The sequence below is a fragment of the Heterocephalus glaber genome, unplaced genomic scaffold (assembly GCF_053883595.1).
Source record: "Heterocephalus glaber isolate CG9 unplaced genomic scaffold, H.glaber_assembly_v1.0 deba00001457, whole genome shotgun sequence".
NCBI classification, from domain to species: Eukaryota; Metazoa; Chordata; class Mammalia; order Rodentia; family Bathyergidae; genus Heterocephalus; species Heterocephalus glaber.
In genome coordinates this window covers 35,629,239-35,649,932 of record NW_028258305.1, presented here as the reverse complement: position 1 = coordinate 35,649,932, position 20,694 = coordinate 35,629,239, and the positions used below count along the sequence as shown (strand labels likewise).

At 37.7% G+C, this 20,694-nt stretch overlaps 1 protein-coding gene and 1 pseudogene across 5 annotated transcripts in view; both read left to right on the top strand.

Annotated features, from left to right (window-relative positions):
- The window catches only part of Ttc27 (tetratricopeptide repeat domain 27), a 254,203-nt gene that overhangs the window by 74,673 nt on the left and 158,836 nt on the right, over positions 1-20,694 (top strand). The window lies entirely within an intron of this gene.
- On the top strand, positions 113-20,687 carry LOC106008881 (vesicle transport through interaction with t-SNAREs homolog 1B pseudogene; annotated as a pseudogene).

The following is a 20,694-nucleotide window of genomic DNA, read 5'->3' as shown; positions in this document are numbered from 1 at the left end:
GCTCTAAAGCTCAGTTCTGTCACTTTGTAATTTTGAGACCTCAGTATGGAACTTCTGTAAGCTTCAAATTTATCATCTAAAGAGGGTAATAATAGTAGCACTTACAGGTGATATGGTGAGCCTTAAAAGAGGTAATGTTGAAATTAATTTTAAAAATATTGGATCAAGGTTTAACATCACCAAGGGTTAAGTCTGTTGATACCATGTGCCTCCTGATAGGATACGGTGAGAGGAGCATCTCAGCACCATTCCTCCCCTAAACTCATAAATCCTGTGTAATTATGAGAAAACTGGAAAAAACTCAATTGAGAGAGATCCTACAAAAATACTGACTGGTACTGTTCAAAACCACGGAGGTCATGGAAAACAAGGACTAGGAAGCTGTCCCAGATCAGAGACACTAAGATTTGATGACTAAATGCAGTGTGGTATCCTGTATTGGATCCTGGAACAGAAAGAGAAAACATTAGTGGAAAAACTGGCAAGATCCAGATAAAAATCTGTAGTTTAATTAAGAGTCAGACACCAATGTAAATGTCTTAGTTTTGAAAAAAAGTAGCATGAATAGGTGCCATGATGGGTGAAGAGTGTATAGGAATTCTTGGTGATATCTTTTCAAAAGTTTTGTAAATCTAAAATTATTCAAAAATAAAGTTTGTCCTCAAAAAAGAGTAAGAAAAATAAACAAATATATAGAGCAAAGTTTCTTTTGTGTGGAAATATGTATCCCTGCCAATGCCCACGTAGCCTTGGTCCTTGTTTGTTCTTCAATTACACAGCCAGTGCAATGAGCATCTAAATGATGAAGATAGGTCTCAGTGGATCTCTTGGGTCCAGCTCTTTTTTACTTTGAGTCCTAAGGTAGATTTTCCACTCAGAACCCTGGAAGGAAATACAGTAAATTATGAGATCTAAAACAATATGGGTAAATTATATAGAGGTTTTCTAAATAATCATGTTAGATATAACTGGGTATAGGCAACACTCAGGTGGCAGGAAAAAGTGCAAGTTGACTTACAAAGAGAATGTACAAGCCAGGTGTGGTGGTGTGTGCCTATAATGTCAGCACTCAGGGATGCCGAAGCAGGCATCATAAGTTCCAACCCAGCCTGGGCAATTTAACAACTTAGTGAAACCTTGTGTCAAAAATAAAAAATAACAAAGGGGCCCTGGGTTCAACGCCAGTACCACAATAAGAAAAGAAGACGAAAAGAAAAGCCCAGGGAATAGAAAGGGCTTCCGTCTGGTTCATGTGGAGAGTGGTGTGAGAGAGGCTGCTCCTTTCTTTCTGCTGCCAACGTTTTTATAAAGGTAAAGACTTTGAATTTTCTCTTTTCAGTTAAAGAAACTATGGGCAAGGTGATAAAATCATAAATTTGAAGACTGAGCACTGTGTAGCACATTGTTAGTGATAGAAACCTAATTAGGAGGCTACGCTAATAGTTCCACTGGAGAAAATGCAACATGGACAGAAAGGAAAGAGATTTAATAGATGTTTTACTTAGTTCATGTTTTAATGTTTTTCATTGGTTTAATTTAAATAAATCATTTAATTTGAAATTTAAATTTAAGGGAAAAGTAGTAAAACTTATGAAACCCTTTTTATGTGGCTGGTTAAATTTAAATGTCTTAAGAAAAGGATGGGGGTTTTTTGGGTGTTTTTTTTTTTTTTTATTGGTACTGGGTATTGAACTCAGGACCTTGTGCTTGAAAGGCAGGCGGCAGAACCAATGAGCTAAATCCCCTGCCCAAGAAAAGGATGTTTTAAATAAGATAATTTTTCAAAAATGGATAGAAATCAGGAAACTAATTAACTTGAACATTTACAGAAAACAATTTAAACATCTTTTTTTTGGCTAATATTTCTGCCTGCTTAATTAATGCAAATAATACTAGATTACATTCACTTATTAATAAAGGACATATTGACCTAGAAATGATTCACTTTTTATTTATCTCTTCCACCAATTTTAGTGTATAAAGTAACCAGGTATCTTTTATGTGTTTATAAATGTTAATATATCTTTTCAGTTTGATTTCAAATTTCACTTTTAATATCAATTAACAAGGTGTGCTTTGAGTGAAGAGCATGGATTTAAAAGAAGAGTCAAGTCACTGTGCTGTAGTATTTTGCCTGCCTCTTAGCCTTCTTTGTTTTTGTTTTTGGTACCGGGCATCAAACTCAGGACCTTGCACTTGTGAGGCCGGCTGCGGCACCACTGAGCTAAATCCCTGGCCTCTAAATACTTTTGTTTTTTGGTACTGGGGATTGAACTCGGGATCTTGTGCTTGCAAGGCAGGGGCGATGCCAACTGAGCTAAATCCCCGGCCCTTGGCCTTCCTACATTTGGGAATCTCATCTTATGTCTGTGCTGCATTATCAAGAGAGCTGCACAGTATAACTTTACTTGTGGAACAGAATTAGGGAGCGAATTGTTATCCCTGCCTCTATAGCATGGTACCTCTGAAAAATCTTTTCACTTCCCCAACCCAGAAATTTTGAAAATTAGCCACATCATGTGACAGAATGAATGCAAAATTTGTCTGATTTTCTGCCGTTCCTGAGCAACTTAGCTCATAATCTGAACTTTTGCCAGTTCCTCTGATTCAGAGTTTGATACTGCTGTTGAAGTTACTGCGTCCCTGAAGAATAAGGAAAAGGATTTAAAATTACATGTATAATTTTTTAAAAAATACTGTTTTAGTTTATGTGAAAAACTGTTCCTTTCCAGTCTGTGTAAAGTGATACAATAAACTGTTAAGACTGGGAGGTGGACCAAGAGTGGCCCTTAGGAAAAAGCTTAATCTTGTCCTATTCATGTTGAAGAAATGCAGGTATGGTGAAGTCGAGTAACTTGACCAAACTTGGCCAGTTAACCATAGTCTGGACTGTAACTGACAATTAGTTACATTAAAACTCCAATAGCAGTTCCTCACATATGACAGATTTGGGGAGATTTCCAAGTGAGATGTCCCAGCCTTGAAAAGAAAGTGTTTTATCATACCTGAGGGTAAAGAAATGAACGTTATAAAATCCACAGAGGAGAAGGAACTTCAGGTTGGGGACAGTCCATTAAAAACACTCTTAATGAAGGAGTTCTTTAAGTATTCAAAGCTATGATGAATGAAGAAAATAATATGTGTGGAAACTGTTTATTATAATGACTGTGAGTCAGAAACTGCATGAATTAAAGTGAAATTATATATTTTTTTGTTTTTTGTGTTTTTGTTTTTTTTTTTATACTGGAGATTGAACTCAGGACCTTGAGCTTGTGAGGCAGGCACAGTGCCACTGAGCTAAATCCCCAGCCTGCAATTATATTCTTCAGTAATCATTTATATCCTACTTTTTACAAGTGGTGCATAGTTTTTTCTATTGTCATTTAGCTTTCCTCTCCCTGTCTGATCCAAATCCATATAGTCAGCATTTTTGTTATTATGAGATCACATGTTTTTCTTCTCTTCTTTACTGTGGTGAAAGTAGTATGTGGTAAAAGCAGTATTATACATATCCAAATAAAAGCAAATTAATTAATGCCACATAATTCAAATAGAACATCTCATTTATGTCCAACACTCCACCCCCACCCAGAATGCTGTGGATCAGATTTGTCATTGTCTTCTAACTTTCATATTATCTGATTTAACCCATGGTAGGTAAACACAGTTCAGTCATTAGAGGTTTGTGTTAGATTATTGAATGTTCATTATTAAAATATTCTTGGGCTGGGGATTTAGCTCAATGGTTTTGCCACCTGCTGTGCAAGTGCAAGGACCCGGGTTAGATCCTTGGTACCAAAAAAATAAATAAATAAAATACTCTTGCTGATGAAATTAAATTACTCAGTTATCTCTTAAACCTGTTAATTTAAATCGTGAATCTCTGCCCGTCCAAGTTATTGTATCTCTAAAGATGACAGTCCAGCAGGAGTGCTTTCCTTCACCCTTGAATTTCTTTTTTTTTGGTACTGAGGATCAAACTTGGGACCTTGCGCTTGCAAGGCAGGTGGCAGAACCACTGAGCTAAATCCCCAGCCCTGAATTTCTGATTATTGTAGTTGCCTGCATGATTTGCAGGAATAGGATTTTTTAAAAATTGTGATTAATTATGAAGGTAGCAGGACCCAGAACAACATGATTGTTACCAATGTGAAGATTATTTTTTCTGTATGGGCTGTACTCACTTGCCCTTACTGGGGATTAAACCCAGGACCTTAGCACTAAGACCTTCAGCACTAGCTCAGGCCTTTTTCCATTTTACAATTTTAGATAAGGTCCACTAAATTGCCCAGGCTGGCCTTTAATTTGCAGTTCTCCTATCTCAGCCTCTCAGAGTGCTAGTATTAATATTTTCTCTTAAAGTTGGTAGTTGTAGCCAGGTGTGATGCTGCATGCCTGTAATCCCAGCCCTCTGAAAGGCTGAGGCAGGAGGATCTCAAGTTCCAGCCTAGCCTGAGCAATTTAGTGATTTAGCAAGACCCTGTCTAAAAAAATTTAAAAAGGGCTGGGGATATAGCTCAGTGAGAATGCCTTCCCCGACCAGTCCACAGTATCATACCACACACACATGAATAGTTGATAGTCCTTTATTTGCATACAGATGAAAACAACAAGCAGGAATGACCTCTTGGTAAGGTTAGACATTTTAAAAAATGCAGACATAATTAAAGCTGTGAGAGAAGGTTGCTTACTTTTCACTAACAATTAAGGGTATGCTACTAAAAAGCCTTTGACTGGAAGAAAACCATTCACAGTGATACACTGTAAGGATTTGTACCCTAGTCTTCTTCTTGTATTTGCATACAGTAATTTGAGAAAGAGCTCCTTTATGATTTTTTAAAATGTTGATGGAATTACCACACTTTGCAGGTCTTATGTATTAAAACACCTGGCCTCAATCCATGATTAGCAGAGGCAAAATGCACTTTAAAAAAAAAAAATATGTCCCTGTTCTTAGTTGCTTTTATAGAAATAATTCTTCTCAATATAAAAACATTTCAATAATATAGAAATGAAAAGTAAGAAATAATAGCCTTCCATTGCCTGCCTTCCAATTTCAAGTTTGTACCTTCTAGACTTCTTTCTACATATAAATAAACATAAATATGCTTTAGTGTAAATGGGATACTACCATTTATATTACTTTATATATTTTTTTCTACTAACATATACCAGTTTGGTCAACTTTGCATATCAATAACTGTGAATTTAGGTCATTGCTTCTAACAGCCATGTCTAGTTTAATAGAGGTGTTAAGTTTATTTAACCAATCCCTATTTTTGAAGGTGTCTTTTAGTTAATATGTTTTGATTTTTCAAACTGTATTAAATTTAGTACTGCACATAATTAAAAATTTAGTCCACTCAGAATGATTTTAATGGAAAGATAATTTTTCCCCAATTTCTAGTTCATTTTTAGCAGATTCATTGTTTGTTGTTGTTACTTTAGTGGTTTCCATTGTAGGTTTAAATATTTATATACTTATTAAATTTCTAAAACTTTCTTGATTTATCAGCAGACTTTGTTGCCCCCGCACTGTGATTGATGAATAAATTAATGTGCCTTTCCTCCTCTTTCATCTTTATGTTGTTTTTCAGTTGTGAGGGACTGTTACTCTGCATTTTGTTTCATAGTTTTTGTCTTTTGTGCTTGGTATATATGTTAACTTTAAAAACTTTGACCCAGTTTAACAGAATTATAATTATATGAATGTATTAACCAAAAGGTGTGGTTGGACCCACAGAGAAAGAAATGCAATTCTTTTGTCTTTAAACTTTGGCTACTTGAAGGAAGGTATTACAAGAATCAAGGTCCAAGGGATTTTCCTCTTTTTCTTTTCTTTTCGCTTTCTTCAGTCATTCTAGATCAGTCTGCTACCACTGTTTCTTTAATCTCAGATGTTACCTTATTTTCCTTTTTTTATATTGCTTTTTTGTGTAACTTTTTCATATGAAGAACATTCGTAGTAATATTTGAGTCTTTGTAAAAAGTATTTATCTATTATAATTTAATAGATTGGTTCAGTATAAAGTCCTGGTTTCAAAATCTTCTTTCTTCAGGACTTTGAAAGAAGGTCATTACTTAAAAATCTTCCAGCATCCCAGTTTGCTGATAAGTAGGGCAGTCTGATTCTTGTTCCATTTCAAGTTATTTTTCTTTTCTTCTGGTTTTGACAACTCTTAGAATTTTCTCTCCCTTTTTGGAATTCTTAATTTGAGCATGGGTCCTGGAGTCATACTGCCTGGCTTTATATCCCAGCTCTATGGTGTAATAGCTGCCTATGCTTTGGACAGCCTATTAACCTCTCCGTGCCTCAGTTTCCTCACATATATAAATGAGAAAAATGGAGTTTTTATGAGGATTATATGAATTAATATTTGAAGCAGAATTGCTTAGGTGGCAAGTACTTAATAAGTGTTAGTTGTCATAATTGTTACTTCTCTTGCTGGAGTCCTTGTTGGGTTCTTTAAGTGTGAGTAATCATGCCTATAGTTCAGAGGTTTTTCTTCTATTATTTCTGTAATTATACTTCTACCCTCATTTATTAAATAACTTCTTTTCCCAATTCACTTCTGCAAATGGAATTATGATAGACCTATGTGAAATTTCCAGGATATATCTACTATGACTCTTCCACCTCCCAAGCTTTATGTCTCTGTCTTTTTGCTTGATGTTTTGGAGATTTCTTGTACCTTTTCTTCTGTATCCCTAGTTTTGATCATTAGCTCAAATCATAATCAGTTAAATTATTTAATGGTACTAGGACCTCTGCCCTGACCCATATCCTTAGCACCCCCCCACCCCCCCTTTTGGCACCGGGGATAGAACTCAAGACCTTCCACTTGTGAGACAGGCTGCAGAACTAAACTAAACTAAACTGAGCTAAATCCCCGGCCCCTTAGGCCTTTTTAAAATTTTGAGATAGGGTCTTGCTAAATTGACCAGGCTGCACTCAAACTTGCAGTCCTCTTGCCTCAACCTTCCAGATTTCTTTCTTTTCATTTTTCTGGTATTGGGAATTGAACCCAGGGCCTTCACACTCAGCTACATACTGGGGTTGAATTTGTATCCCTAGCCTGCCAGAGAGCTGGAATCCCTGCTTTTTTTTTTTTTTTTAGTTTTTTTAAACTTTTTTTGAGAAGAGATCTCACTGTGTTGCCTAGGCTGGCTTCAAACTCATGATCCTGTCTCAACCTCCTAAAGTAGCTGGATTACAGGTATCTTCTACCATGCCTAGCTTTTTGACATTTATTTTAATCTCCGGGAAGTCTGTATTTTTTTGATTGTTCTTTTTCATAATAGTCCTCTTGTATCATAAACACAATATCTCATGTAATTTATTTTCACATTGTTAGTTAGAATTTAAAAATTTTTCTTCTTTCTATGAATTCTCTTTCCTCCAGGGTAAATTGTTTTCTATGTTCACTTCGGTCCCTCTTTTTCACGAATATTGCTTTTTCCTGATGATCACCAGAATTAATCGTATTGATGGCTAACATGAACTCCCTTTGCAGTTTGTGAGTCTCATTGAGAGGGTTTTTCCTTTGAATGGAAGGGCAGACAGTACTTTGTATCCCTGGCTTTCTTAGGGGTGATATGGATCTTCTCTCTATGCCTTCCTTTCCGCCCCTGAACTAGAGATCCAAGATAATTAGACCTTCTGGCGGTTATAACAGAGATGCTTCTCTTTTTAAATAGGCCCCATATCTACTCATGCTTTATTTCCTTGTTCCTTTCCTTCTGGAAGTACACGGGAGGTCTGGAGTAGTATCTCCTTGTAGTCCAAGCAGACTGTGTATTTGAGTCTTGGGGAAAGAGGAGGTCCAGAAGAACTGGTAGCAAGGACAAGAGCCCAAGCAAAGAGCCAGAAACAAGAGATAGAGACCCCAAGAAGGAGTACGTCCTCTTAGTGGGTGTCTAAAACATTAGCCAGTGCTACTGAGTTCAGAAGTTTTAGCCTAGAATATGGGGTCATCTTCACTAGAGTGACAACCCTATCAACGAGCTATTGATAGAATAGTGAACTGATCATATAAAAGGTGTTCTTATACCACTGAACTCAAGAAGACTGCAAAATGTACAAAATACTGAAAGTTGTTAGGAGAAATGCTTATTCACCCCCCCCCCAAAGTTGAAGTGTTTAAAAGTAGGATAACAGAGAGAGATCCCACAATCAAGATACTAAGGTTGATTTTATGGAAAACTTCGCTGTACATTAAATGTATTAATGTGGGATCTATTTTTATGATCCTAGACTAGAGCCAGGTGTAGGTCAAAGCAGCCTATTAGATTTGCCTTCTGCATGTCTTCATAAAGAATACAGAGACTAGCTTATGTGGATCTTCTCAGCTGGAGAGTAATAATCTACGTATGGTTCTCTGAAAAGGTGAGGATATGACTGCCGGAGAGGAGCTAATGGACACAGCTATGAGATACAATACTTAATTATACTAAGTTAGAAGCTGCACAGTATCTCCTCCAGTGCAGGTTAGGACTTGCGTACCCTTGTATTCCAGTGAAGACTTGAAGCTATAGAGGTTTTATGGTTTAGATTTAAAATGTCCCCCCAAAGTCTCGCGTGTTTGGAAGGTGATTGGATTGTGGGGGCCCGGTACTCATCAGTGGATTCATTCATTGATAAGTTCAGTAACTGTGTGTGCTGTCGGGAGGTGGGGCCTGGTTAGAGGTGGGTCACTCGGGCACAAGTTGGAAGGGTGTGCTCTTGTCCCTGGCTCCTTTTTCTCTCTCTCTGTCTTGGCTGCCATGATGTGAGCAGCTTTTCTTCCATTGTACCCCTCTGCCATGCAGTTTCTGCCTTGAAGCCAGCTGACCATGGACTACTATGAGACAAAATAAACCTCTCATCTTTTAAGTTACGTATAACAGATATTTTTGCCCCAGCAACAGGGAAGTGACTAATACAAGAGGATTCCTCCCCATGGAGTGACATTGCCACAAGTTCTCGTTGGCATTGTCATAGAGTTAAAAGATAGTTTATGCCTGCTTGCCATCTCTCAACTCTTAGCCACATACCGATCCTGAATATGTTTCCCTCAGCAGACCTAGGCTTCTGATCGGTCTTAGCTCTATTCCAAGTTTTATGACAGAAGGTGTTCTGAAGTTCATTTTTCTCTCTTAGATTGTGTGTGAATTAGTTACTCTAGGACAGTGGTGGCAAACCTATGGCATGGATGTTATTTGTTTTTCTTTTAAGACAAAATATATTAATGTATGAGTTGTTTTTTTCTAAACTAAAACCTCAGTATTCAAGTTTAATTTCAGTGTTGGCAGTTTGTGATAAGTAAGTGGGTTTTGGGTTTCAGGCTGGGCATTGGTTTCTAAAAGGTTTGCTATCACGGCCCTGGGATCTTGATCATTTCTCAGGATGAGACCATTGTAACTGTTTACTTTCTCTCCTTACTGCTAACCAGCCTTTCCCTAGCTCTGTTCAGGTTGGCACGTCATTGGAAAGCCAGCAGACCATATATATGTGGTTTATTTGTGAACTCTGTGTTTTCATAGCTGTATTTCAGCATTGACTAATTATACACTTTTTGGAAATTTTTACTTTCTGAAGCATCAGTTTCCACATTTTGCATTCTCAGAGTAGACACATACTGGATGCTTGCTAAATGTTGAATTTGAAAAAAATGAATTTTGAATTTCCTACTTACAAGCAGGACTAATCAAGAGTTAGCTAAATTAAAGACTCTTCATCTGTCTCTTCAGCAATCTGAGATCTATAGTGATCAGCCTTTTCTGATATTATTCCAGTCCAGATTTTCAGTATAGTGATTGGCCCTGTGCCAAAGCTAACAGGAATAGAGTAGCCGCTGTGATCACACTGAATTCCCAGAGTTCCCAGAAGGTAGTAATTCAGTTTAGTTAGTTGTATATTTTTTAAATGAAAGGAAAAGAGATAAAAGCCTATTAGTTTTTTCTGAGTTTTGTTACAAATTATTCATAAATAAGAACCTGGTATTCATGGATTAACTCTTTAATTACCTTGATTTATATTCATTCTGTATTTTTCAACATCTCAAAGAAGCAAAGCATTCCCTCTGCAATAAAGATTCATGTCTCATGTGTTAGTATCAGAATATTCATGGCGTCTATTCCATTTTCACCCGTCTTCTCCACACCAGTATATCCACATGTGTTATACTCAGCAGACTTGCTACTGACCTGGATGTGTAGCTGTTCTTGAGCGGAGAGTATGCTGTTGCCATAATGGAGCTGCTGAAGGACTGGGAGTTGGAGTGGAGGACTTGATCTAGTAATTCAGGGTGGCCTCGGCTATCTTCAGCTTGCTTACTGAGTGGGTATGGCTTCAAAATTTGAGAAACTGCATTTGATTTTCATGCTTATTTTAAACATCCTTCTCCTAAGTATTGAAGTGCAGATTGAAGTGTGCAGTTCTCAAAGACTCCTAGCGTTTCTGCTTTGGTAAAATTTAGGATTAGAAATCTTTTAATTGTAAAGGACAGAAATCTAATTAAAACTGCCTGGGGTGGGGAGAAAATGTATTGACTGGGCATATTTTGATTCCAGAGATAGCTGGATTTAGGTGTTCAAACAAATAATCAAATCTCTTTTTTTTTCTCACTTTCATTCTCATATCTTTTTTCTGCTTGGTTCAGAATAGCATTAGGTTATATGTAGACTTTACAATCCAGAAAGAAGAGAGATCATGTCCCATTATGTCCAGAGTTAAGCTCTCTAATCTTGAATGTTTTGCTTATCTGTAGAGTGAGGGTAACAGTGGAGCCTAACGTATACCTATGTTGAGGGATTAAATGAATTAATATTTGTGAAATGCTTGGAATAGTGCCTGGCACAAAACTTCAATACATGTCGATGATTATTGTTCTCACTTTATAGGGAAGAAGTTTAGATATAAGAAAAGTTAAACTGCCCAATCCTTAGTATCTGACTAAATGGAGTCATTACTACTTGAGAAATCTTAATATCAGAATAACTACCGTGCTTCCTGTGTTATAATTCTGGTTCATGCCATTGAGCTTTTCAAATATTTGAGGTAGGAAAATGTGTCTTCCATTCCATCTCTGGTCTGCATTAATGACTACGTGGATCTCAGAGTTATTGAAAAGTATATCAAGATTTGTTTGTGTGATTGTAGTTGTTCTTTTATTAGAATAATTGTAGTCACAACCATTTATGCAGAACTGTCTGTAGTTACTATTTAATTACTTTCATTTACTGAAAAGTCATATGCCAGTGCTAAATAATCCAAGTAAGTAGGCATTATCTGTGTTTTTACTGATGAAGAAACTGAAGGACAGAAAGTTTAAGTGACTCAACCAAGGTTTTATAGTCAGACTGGGATTCATACCAGGTCTTCCTGATTTTGAAGTCTGTGTATGTTTTTGCCAACCCTGCTGGACAGTTCTAAGGAAGCTACCAGAACTGACTTTAAAAAAAGAAAAATGAGCCAGGCATGGTGGTGCACACTTGTAATCCCCTATTCTGGAGGCTGAGGCACAAGGATCACCGCAATTTCAAGGCCAGCATGGGCTACATAGTGAGTTCAAGGCCCACCTGAACTACATGAGAAGATCTTGCCTCCAAAAAAAAAAATTGTGAGTCAAATAGTGGTTACCGGAGGCTGGGGAGAGTAGGAGGGAGGACGGGATGAGGAAGGTAGACCAGGGGGTATTGTTACAATTAGACAGGAAAAATAAGTACTGGTGTGCTGTTGGATAGTAGGATGACAATAGATAACGACAGTGTCCTGTATATTAAAAATTCAAAAGTAAAAAAGGACCCTGGCAGCACCTCCTTCCAGGCAGCGGTGGCAACGGCGCAGCAGTCGTTGTGATTGCGTCTGGGCTGGGCAGCTGACCACTGGGCGAAGAAGGGGCCCAGCACTCAGAGTCTCAGCAGCTGCGCCACCGCTGCCTGCACCAGCCCCTCGGAGCATTTCCAAAGGCTGCAGGAGATCTTCCACAGTCTTCATGAAGACCTAGCTTGGGTGCCTTATGAGTGGCTGCTGGAGATCGCTGGGACCGAGGAGAAGTTGATCAGAGACTTTGATGAAAAGCAACAGGAAGCAAACGAAACACTGACAGAGATGGAGGAGTAACTACGATATGCACCCCTGTCTTTCTGTAGCCTCATGAGTCTAAGCTGGGAAACTACTGGAAGGACCTTGCCAATCTACATAGGGAGGTGAGAAGCACACCTTTGACAGCCATCCCTGGGGGCTGAGGAGACATGAAATAGGAGACATGCGGTGGAGAATGGGCATATGAATCGGCTACAGTCTCAGGGCACTGCTTCTGCAAGGCATCTAAAGCCTCAGTGGGGCCCCAGAGTTTGAGCAGACTCAACAGATTGCCACAGCTGACCAGATTGGCTCTGAAGTCATAGAAGATCTAGGGGAGCAGCGAGACCAGCTGGAACGCACCAAAAGCAGAAGTGACAACCAATAAGCTGCTGTTTTCCATCATTATCCTACTGAGCTCCTCATCCTGGGAGGCCTGGTTTATTACAAGTTCTTTCCCAAGATTAGAACTTCCTATGGGAAGGGCTGTGTGGACCAGAACTGTGACCCTGTGCATGAATGGTGTTAGGGAGGATGTGGAATAAGCATGTTGCTGCTATGGGCCAACAGGTCAAGGGTGCACTGGGTAGGCAGACTGTGGGGAGAAGGGGGCCAGACAGGCACCACAGAAATGTGAAGGAAGAGTGAGTGACAAGACCAGTATGATATACTAAGGTAATAAATGTTTATGATTTCTTCAAAGGAAAGGATTTTGAAAGGTAATAAATGTTATGATTTGTTCAAAAGAAAAGATTTTGAAATTTTTTACCACAGGGAAACAATAACTATTAGAGGAGATAAATATGCTTATTCTGACTTGAACACTACAGAATATACAGTATCCATATATTGGAACATTACATGGTACCCCATAAATACACACAATATGTGGGATTTCTGTGTGTCAATTAAAAAACTATAATCATAGCCACCTTCCTACCTAATTCATATATCTACATATAATGATTCAGGTAATTCAAATTATTCTATATAAATATTCATATACTAATTATGGTATAAATGATTAAAGCTTCATTGATAAAGAAAAAGAGGAAAATGATATCAACAGAAGACTTGGCTTAATCTGGAGGAAAAGAGTTGAATGAACACAGGCAGAAAGAAGTGAATGGAGGTTTTTGTGAGAAGCTGTGTTGCAGTACTTAGCAATCTAGGCAGGATGAGAAGGAAATGGAATACACACAATATCAGGATGTGTTTTGAGATGGATGAGTCAACTTGACTTCTGATAAGGCCAGGAAGGGGCTATCCAGAGGAATGCTTAATCCAGGATATGGGCTTCATGATAATAGATTAGTAAAAAAAATTCTATGACTAGTTCATTGATAAGTGGGATGAAAGAGTAGGACAAGTGATAGATGACAAAAATTTTATTATTGATAGCAAAAATATGAAAGGTGGTTACAGAAAAGTGAAAAATAGGTAACAACTAGGAACTTTTTTTGTCACCGAGAACAGAGTAGCCTGTTCATCCTCACAGCTTCTGTGTTGTTCTGTCTGCTGTCCCAGTAACACACAGAACACAGGCCGAAAGGGCATTCACCGAACTGTGGAGGCCCATGGCTGAAGGGACTGTGGGGTGGCGGGGAGAGGGTCATGGAAGGGGGACTCTGGGACTCTCTGAAGGTTAGCTCTCTGAGGAGCAGGTGCTTTGCTGTAACCTTTTCAAGAAAGTGATATTTGATTATTGTTAGATTACTTTAACTTTTTTATGAAGGCTAGTACTAAGAATTTAAAGCATTTGTTCAGGTTTTAATAATAAGTACAATATTTGTTACTGTTTGCAGATTTGAAAGTCATTTTGAACTCAGTTTTCTTAAACATTTTTGTCAAGATAATAAAAAAGAACTTTTAAGTACTTTCTTAAACACTAAGCAAGGGCCTCTGTATACATTTCAGGAAAAAGGTGGAGACCTGGGTCCTGGGAAAGCAGGAAAGCCGATACAATTACTAGTCCTAGGGTAGCACTTCTCAGAATATGGTTTTTGGACCCCTGGGGTCCTCAGATCAAGCTGTCTTCGTAAGAATACTGAAATGTCTCTTATTTTTTCACTATACTGATATTTGTATGTTGGAGAAGCAGGTGGGGCTTACAATGTTGGCCTCTTCACCCAAATCAAGGTAGAGGTACCAAACTCTGCTAATGGTCATTGTTTGCCTCACTGCCTCACAGTCATTGTTTGTTTTTAAGAAAGTTTTATTTACAAATGCTTTTGGTGATGTAGTTATTATTATTAAGCAGTAAATATTATACCAAACACTTGTGCTGCTTACTTATGTACATTGGTTCTCTCCAGGATGGCTGAATCAGTTGCTTTTTCCAGGGAGCACTATTTTTACTTAAAAGAATGGACGAACTGTCAGACCTGGGTATTTGTCATAAATCTTCTCAAAAGTAAATGAAGTAAGCTCACCAAGGAAAATCACTGATGATGTTTGTTATTGGTGATAAAAATTTTGAGCTTTTGAGAAAAAATAAGTTTTGGAAAACTTGTATCTACAGCTATGAGCTTGACAACTTTCTAATACAGTTATCGGGATTAGACTTTTTTTGATGAGATTGGTGATATCACTGTATGTAATTTTTTCATTTTATATGAAATGTGTCAACATTTGAAAGATCAGCCCATTTTCCAAATAACCAATGGATGATGATACAAAATCAAGTAAGTGTAAAAGTGTAGAACACACCAGTGGGTAGTTTTTGTTTATTGACCAAAGGATTTTAAGGTAACAAAGTATTTAATGTAACAGAAAGTTCATTGATAGGGTTTCAAATTGCACATTGCATGTAACCTTTGAGAAACCACCACATGTTGAATTTTGGTGTAGCATCAAGGAACAATACCCACAATTAACTATTAAAGCTACTAATATACTTCTGTCTTTTCCAACTGCATAGCTGGGTGAAGCCAGGTTTTCTTCATAAACTTCAACCAGAATGCCATATTGCAACAGATTGGCTACAGAAGCAGGCCCAAGACTCCAGCTGTCATCTATTAAGCCAGACAATAAAAAGATTGGTAAAATTGTCAGACAGTCCCCCTGTTTTCAAGACATTTTGGCTGGGCATAGTGGCTTGTAATCCCAGCACGCAGGAGGCTGAGGAAAAAGACTTTGTTTTGTTTAGGAAATTAGTTCATTTTCATAAAAATATGTTATTTATGTTATAATTGATTTCTTTATCTTAAAGTGAATTAAATATTAAAAATGTTCTGTTCTCATTTCTACTGTGTTGTATTAATAATACATAGAACAAAGCTCTTTGGAGTGCCTCAGTGATTTGTAATAGTTTTTTTTTTTGGTACTGGGGATCGAACTCAGGTCCTTGCGCTTGCAAGGCAGGCGGCGGAACCACTGAGCTAAATCCCCGGCCCTATTTGTAATAGTTTAAAGGGAGCCTGAACTGAAAAAGTTGAAGAACTACTGACCTTAATTGTGGCTGAGGAAGGGGAACGATGGAGGGGCCACCTGAGCTTTCTTGAGGCCTGGCCCCTCTTGCCTCAGCCTCCCAAGAGCTGGGATTATAGGTGTGTGCCACCATACCTAGTGTGTCACAGGATTTTAATTCTAGTTTTTCTTGTTCTCATTGGAAACATTCTTAGGCTTGCAAGTTTGAGATGGCAGTTAGCTTGACTGCTCTATTTGTAAATCACAGAGGAATGACTGCAAGCTCCTGTTTAAAGAAAGCTGTTCAGCCCAACTAACTGTTAGAAATATTTGATTAAAGTACATATTTTATAATAAATCCCATATTTTTATATACACATATGTATACAAAGATTGCACAACAAAGTAAGTATAGAGTGATCTGGCATATGATCAGTCATACCTTTTAAATTATTAGCTGATTTCTACTTAGGCCTTCAGAAAGCCCATAAACACTTTGATACCATGCTGGTGAGAATGAATAGCTTTTGGTGAAAGGGCAGGTCCTTTGGGACCAACTCTTTTCTTTTGAAGATATATGTGCCATACTTTAGTTATGAGCACATAAATAAAGTCTAAATCATACCAGATCTTGTTCAGAATTGTCTTCATATACTAAACCTTTCACCATTTGCTAATTTTAAAATGTAGTCTTGATCTTCTCTAGTTTTTCTGGGAAGTTCTTTCTGTACTGAAAACAGAGCACCAAAATGAAAGGACAGTGATTGCTTTCTGGGGTTTTATTCTTTTGTTTCCTACTCCATAGAGATACCCCCTGCCCTGACCTGTGGCTCCTGGAGATTTGAGAGTTGTTACTGCGTTAGGTTAGGGAGTCCATGTACACAGATGCTTTTTCTCAAAGGACACTCACAGTGTAAACCCATTAAAAGGAAGTCTTAAACCTTGAAAATGGTGTCATGTCACAATAATCCTTGCAGCATGAAGTCATCTCTCATATATCCACCAGTTGTGTCCAGCTTTCCTGTAACTTGGCTGCCCACACCTCTGGCCTGTATCGTAGAATGCTCTCTATTTTCCCCCATTATCTGTATCTCTTCAGTCATCCCCCTGGAGTAGACTCTGTCTTGCTCTCATTTCTGTTTGTTCAGGAGACTTGACCACTCTTAACAACTGGTTTAGGGTGTATTTGCACATGTACCCTCTCTTTTTTGATGTTATAATTTTTCCTTCAAGACTACCTCCTCATACCAGTTTTTATTTATAACCAGGTGTCCATGACTTTCTGATGTGAAGTTCATGAAATTTAGAAAGTGGAAAGAAAAATACGGACAGGTGCCTTACTTAGAGTTCATTGACAAAATTAATTAATTTCTTTCATTCTTTTTCCTGTTTTTGTTTGTTTGTTTGAGACAGGGTCTTACTATGTAGTTCAAGCTGACCTTGAACTCATTATGTAGCCCAGTCGGGCCTTAAACTCAATGTCGATCCTCCTGCTCAGCCTTCCAAGTGTAGGATCACAGGTGTGTGCCATCAGGCCTGGCCATTACCAAAATCTCATCTCCTCTTCGCTTCCCTCCCTTCCCCTGTCCTCCCCTTCCCTCCTTTCTCCTCCCTCCCTCCTTTCCTTTGGTTTTTTGAAATGGTCTGGTAATGTAGTCCAAGCTGGCCTTGAACTTACAAACAATTCACTTGTTTAGCATAGACCTAGGTCAATTCACTGGGCAAATGTGCTTTTCCCTTTTACCATACCTGTGAAAGACTCTAGTTTGTTTGAATGTTTTGAATTTGTGTCAGAACAAGTTGTTAGAAATTATTCTGCTCTGAAAAACTTAAAAATATACTGAAACAGTGAAAAGGCCCTCATGAGATGTTGATAATGATTTTGGACTTCCCAACCTCCAGAACTGTAAAAATTAAATTTCTGTTCTTTATTAATTTTAAAAAAGTACTATAGCCATGTCCACATATTTTTTGTAAATTATAAAATAAAGCAGAATACTTTGAATCCCGTAGAGGAAGTAACAGTACACCAGCATCTCTTACTTTTTTGTATTAATGTTCTTAGTTTTATGGGTAGTTAAATCTTATTTAGGGGGTTGTCATGCTTAAAGTAGGAAGAAATAGGGGTGACTATTTTGCATAGGAGTGAAGTAGGTTTGAGTTCTGTTTTTAATCTTTTTCAAACATATGGCTGACTCAGGTTCTTGTGCAAGGGCTTTCGTGAGTGCTGATTCCCTCTGCTCTCTCCAGCAGTCTGCTATTTTGCAGAGCATCTGAGAGCATCAAAGACACTTAGGTACTGCAAAAATACCTGAGCATATCTGATATACATAAAAATCTATTTAATAAGTCAGAAAGTACTCACTGAGCACTTAGTATGTTTAGCTAGTCAGCCACTACAGCAAAAAACATGAGGTTTGTTTGAAAATAAAAATTATTTGCATATTATTAGTACTTAGTAAAAGTAAATTATATGATGTTGCTTTTGAATTTTTTTATTAGTAAATGAGCAGTAGGGTTTTTTCTTTTCAAAAAAATGTTAAAACTTTGCCACCTTTTCCATGAAGTAATTCCACGATCTCTTTATTTATATATCATAACCATATATATTCAATCAGAGGTTATCCTTCTCTACCCTCCCTCTAGAAACTAAGCAGGCAGGACTGGGCAGAAACATGCAGCCTTTTTGCTGTTAAGTGTCTGTGAAGTAAGGCTAGGAAGTTTGGATCCCAAGGTGAAACCAGAAGATTGCTTATGTCTGTTTGTTCTGATTGACTTGGTTAAATAGGATCTGGGCTTGTCAAAGAAATAATGTGTAATGAGTGTTTTCTTACACGTGAGCTCATTGTGCAGGATATTCTTGGACTAACTAACACATGCATCTTTCATCTAGCATTATATAGAGAACTTTCAGTTTAGGAGCTGTTTCACTGCTTAGAAACTGGTCTCTTCAGCTTTTAACCAGAATGTATTAAATTCCTTTACTTTCTTTTGAGGAAGTCTGTATTTACTACATCTTTCTTTTAATGTTTTTCAACTTTTAACTAATTTTATAAAAATTTGAAATAATTTCAGAGAAGATACAAGTATAACACACTTGACTTTTGTATTCTAAAATATTGTGGAGTAAGTTGCTGCATGGTGTCTATTTTAGTCACTTTACTGTTGCTGGGACAAAATACCCAGCACCTACAACATAAAAAAGGAGAGCTTTATTTTGACTTACAGTTTTTAGAGGATTCAGTCCATAGCTGGCTGGCTCCAAGGCAGAAAGGGCATGGTGGACTGGGTGGAAGGCAGCTGCTCATTCCATGGCCACCAGGATACAAGGGGAGGGAGGAGCCAGGGAAAAGAACACTTCCAGTGTATTCCAGTGACCCACCTCCAGCCAGACCCTCCCAACAGCACGTTCAGCTACTGAGCTCATCAGTTCCCTAATTCCTATTGTGTCCATATGAGCCAGTCACCTTTCAAATGCTTCCCACATGAGGTTTTCTGGGGACTTTGTAAAAAATCTAAACCACAACAGTGCCTTTTCACCTTCACAGACAAGGACATTCTCCTACATAACCTAATATGTGTGTTAAAATCAGAAAATTAACATGTTACTGCTATCTAATCCTCAAGATAAATCTGTGAAAACTGGCTAAAAAAGATAATTTGAGCCCTACAATATGGAAACAAGCTCATAATGATTCACAGTTGTGAGAAGGTCTAAGTGTAGTATCAGAAAAATATGTATACGTAGTATTAGGTGAATGACAAATGAAGGGTCAGGGCAGGGGAAGATGGTCATGGAATGAGGCTGCTGTCCATGTGTGTGTCTAGGAATTCCACAGCGTGCTGTACCCACTCTGATACTGATGACTGGAGTCACTTGACCACTGAGTAGTGGCAGGTTTTGACTTTGCATGTGGCCTTAAGCCATTTTGATTTTGTTGGTCTTCTAGATGCAGCCTCCAAGAATTCAGTTACTTAGTGTTTCAGTGCATCAGAGGGATTCTTCAGTGTATGCAGCTGTCCACTGTACCATATAGATGATCTCACATCAATATTCAGCCTTAAAGCTTTGTTGTTGAAGAATGAGAAAACTTGCTTTCTATGATCAAAAAGATTTAGTTTTCCTCCTTCACTTTAGTCCTGAAAATATAAAGTTCTTCACATAATTCTGTCTGATTGATATTAGAGTATGCTTTTGTCAAAGAGGCATTATGTTGTAAAATAGATATGCTAAAGAAGAATTTTTCTTTAGAAAAGTAAAAATAGCCAGGTGTGGTGGTACACACCTGTAATCCCAGCATTGAGGAAGGCTGTGACAGGATCACAAGTTTGACTTATACCTGAGCAGTTTAATGAGATTCTGTCTCAAAATAAAACATCGAAAGGGCTCCTGGGGATGTAGCTCAGAAGTAGTGTCCCCTGGGTTAAATCCTAGTACTACAGGGGGAAAAGAGTAAAAAGCCTTATCAGTAAGACTAGTTCACTGAAAGGATTATTTAGGGAAATTTTGATTTTTATTATTGTTACTATTTATTATTATAATTATTTTGTGGTTCTGGGGATTGAACTCAGCCCCTACGCACTGAGCTATATCCCCCAGACTTTTCTAAAATTTTCTGTTTTCAGACAGGGTCTCCCTAAGTTGCCTAGACTGAGCTCAAATTTACATCCCTCCTGCCTTAAGCTTCCAGAGTGCTGGGATCACAGACATGTGCCCAGCAAAAGTTTATTTTTTTTCTTTTCCTCTTTATTTACTTATTTTTTCAAGTATGAATCATACATGAAATCCAGGGCCCTTTGCACTGAACTACATTGCAAGCCCTTTTTTATGCTTATGTAAATGCTTTATTTATTTTTTATTTTATTGGTACATTTTATTTGTTTATTTGTTTATTATTTGTTTGCTTTCTCTGTACCAGGAATCAAACTCAGGACCTTGCACTTGCCAGCCAGGCACAGCACCACTGAGCTACATCCCCGGCCCCTGGAACATTTTAGATATACAGAATGATATCATTCATATAGGGAATTTGTATATGATGTTTATGTAAATATTGATTAAAGTCTTTTAAACATTTAAAGAAACTCAGACAATTCACACCTCATCAACCTGTCAGAGTGATGAGCTCTTTATTGTTTATATATATATCTTCGTGTAACTTTGGCAATAGGAATTTTATTCATATTAAAATGTCATTTCATCTGTAGATTCTGATTATTAT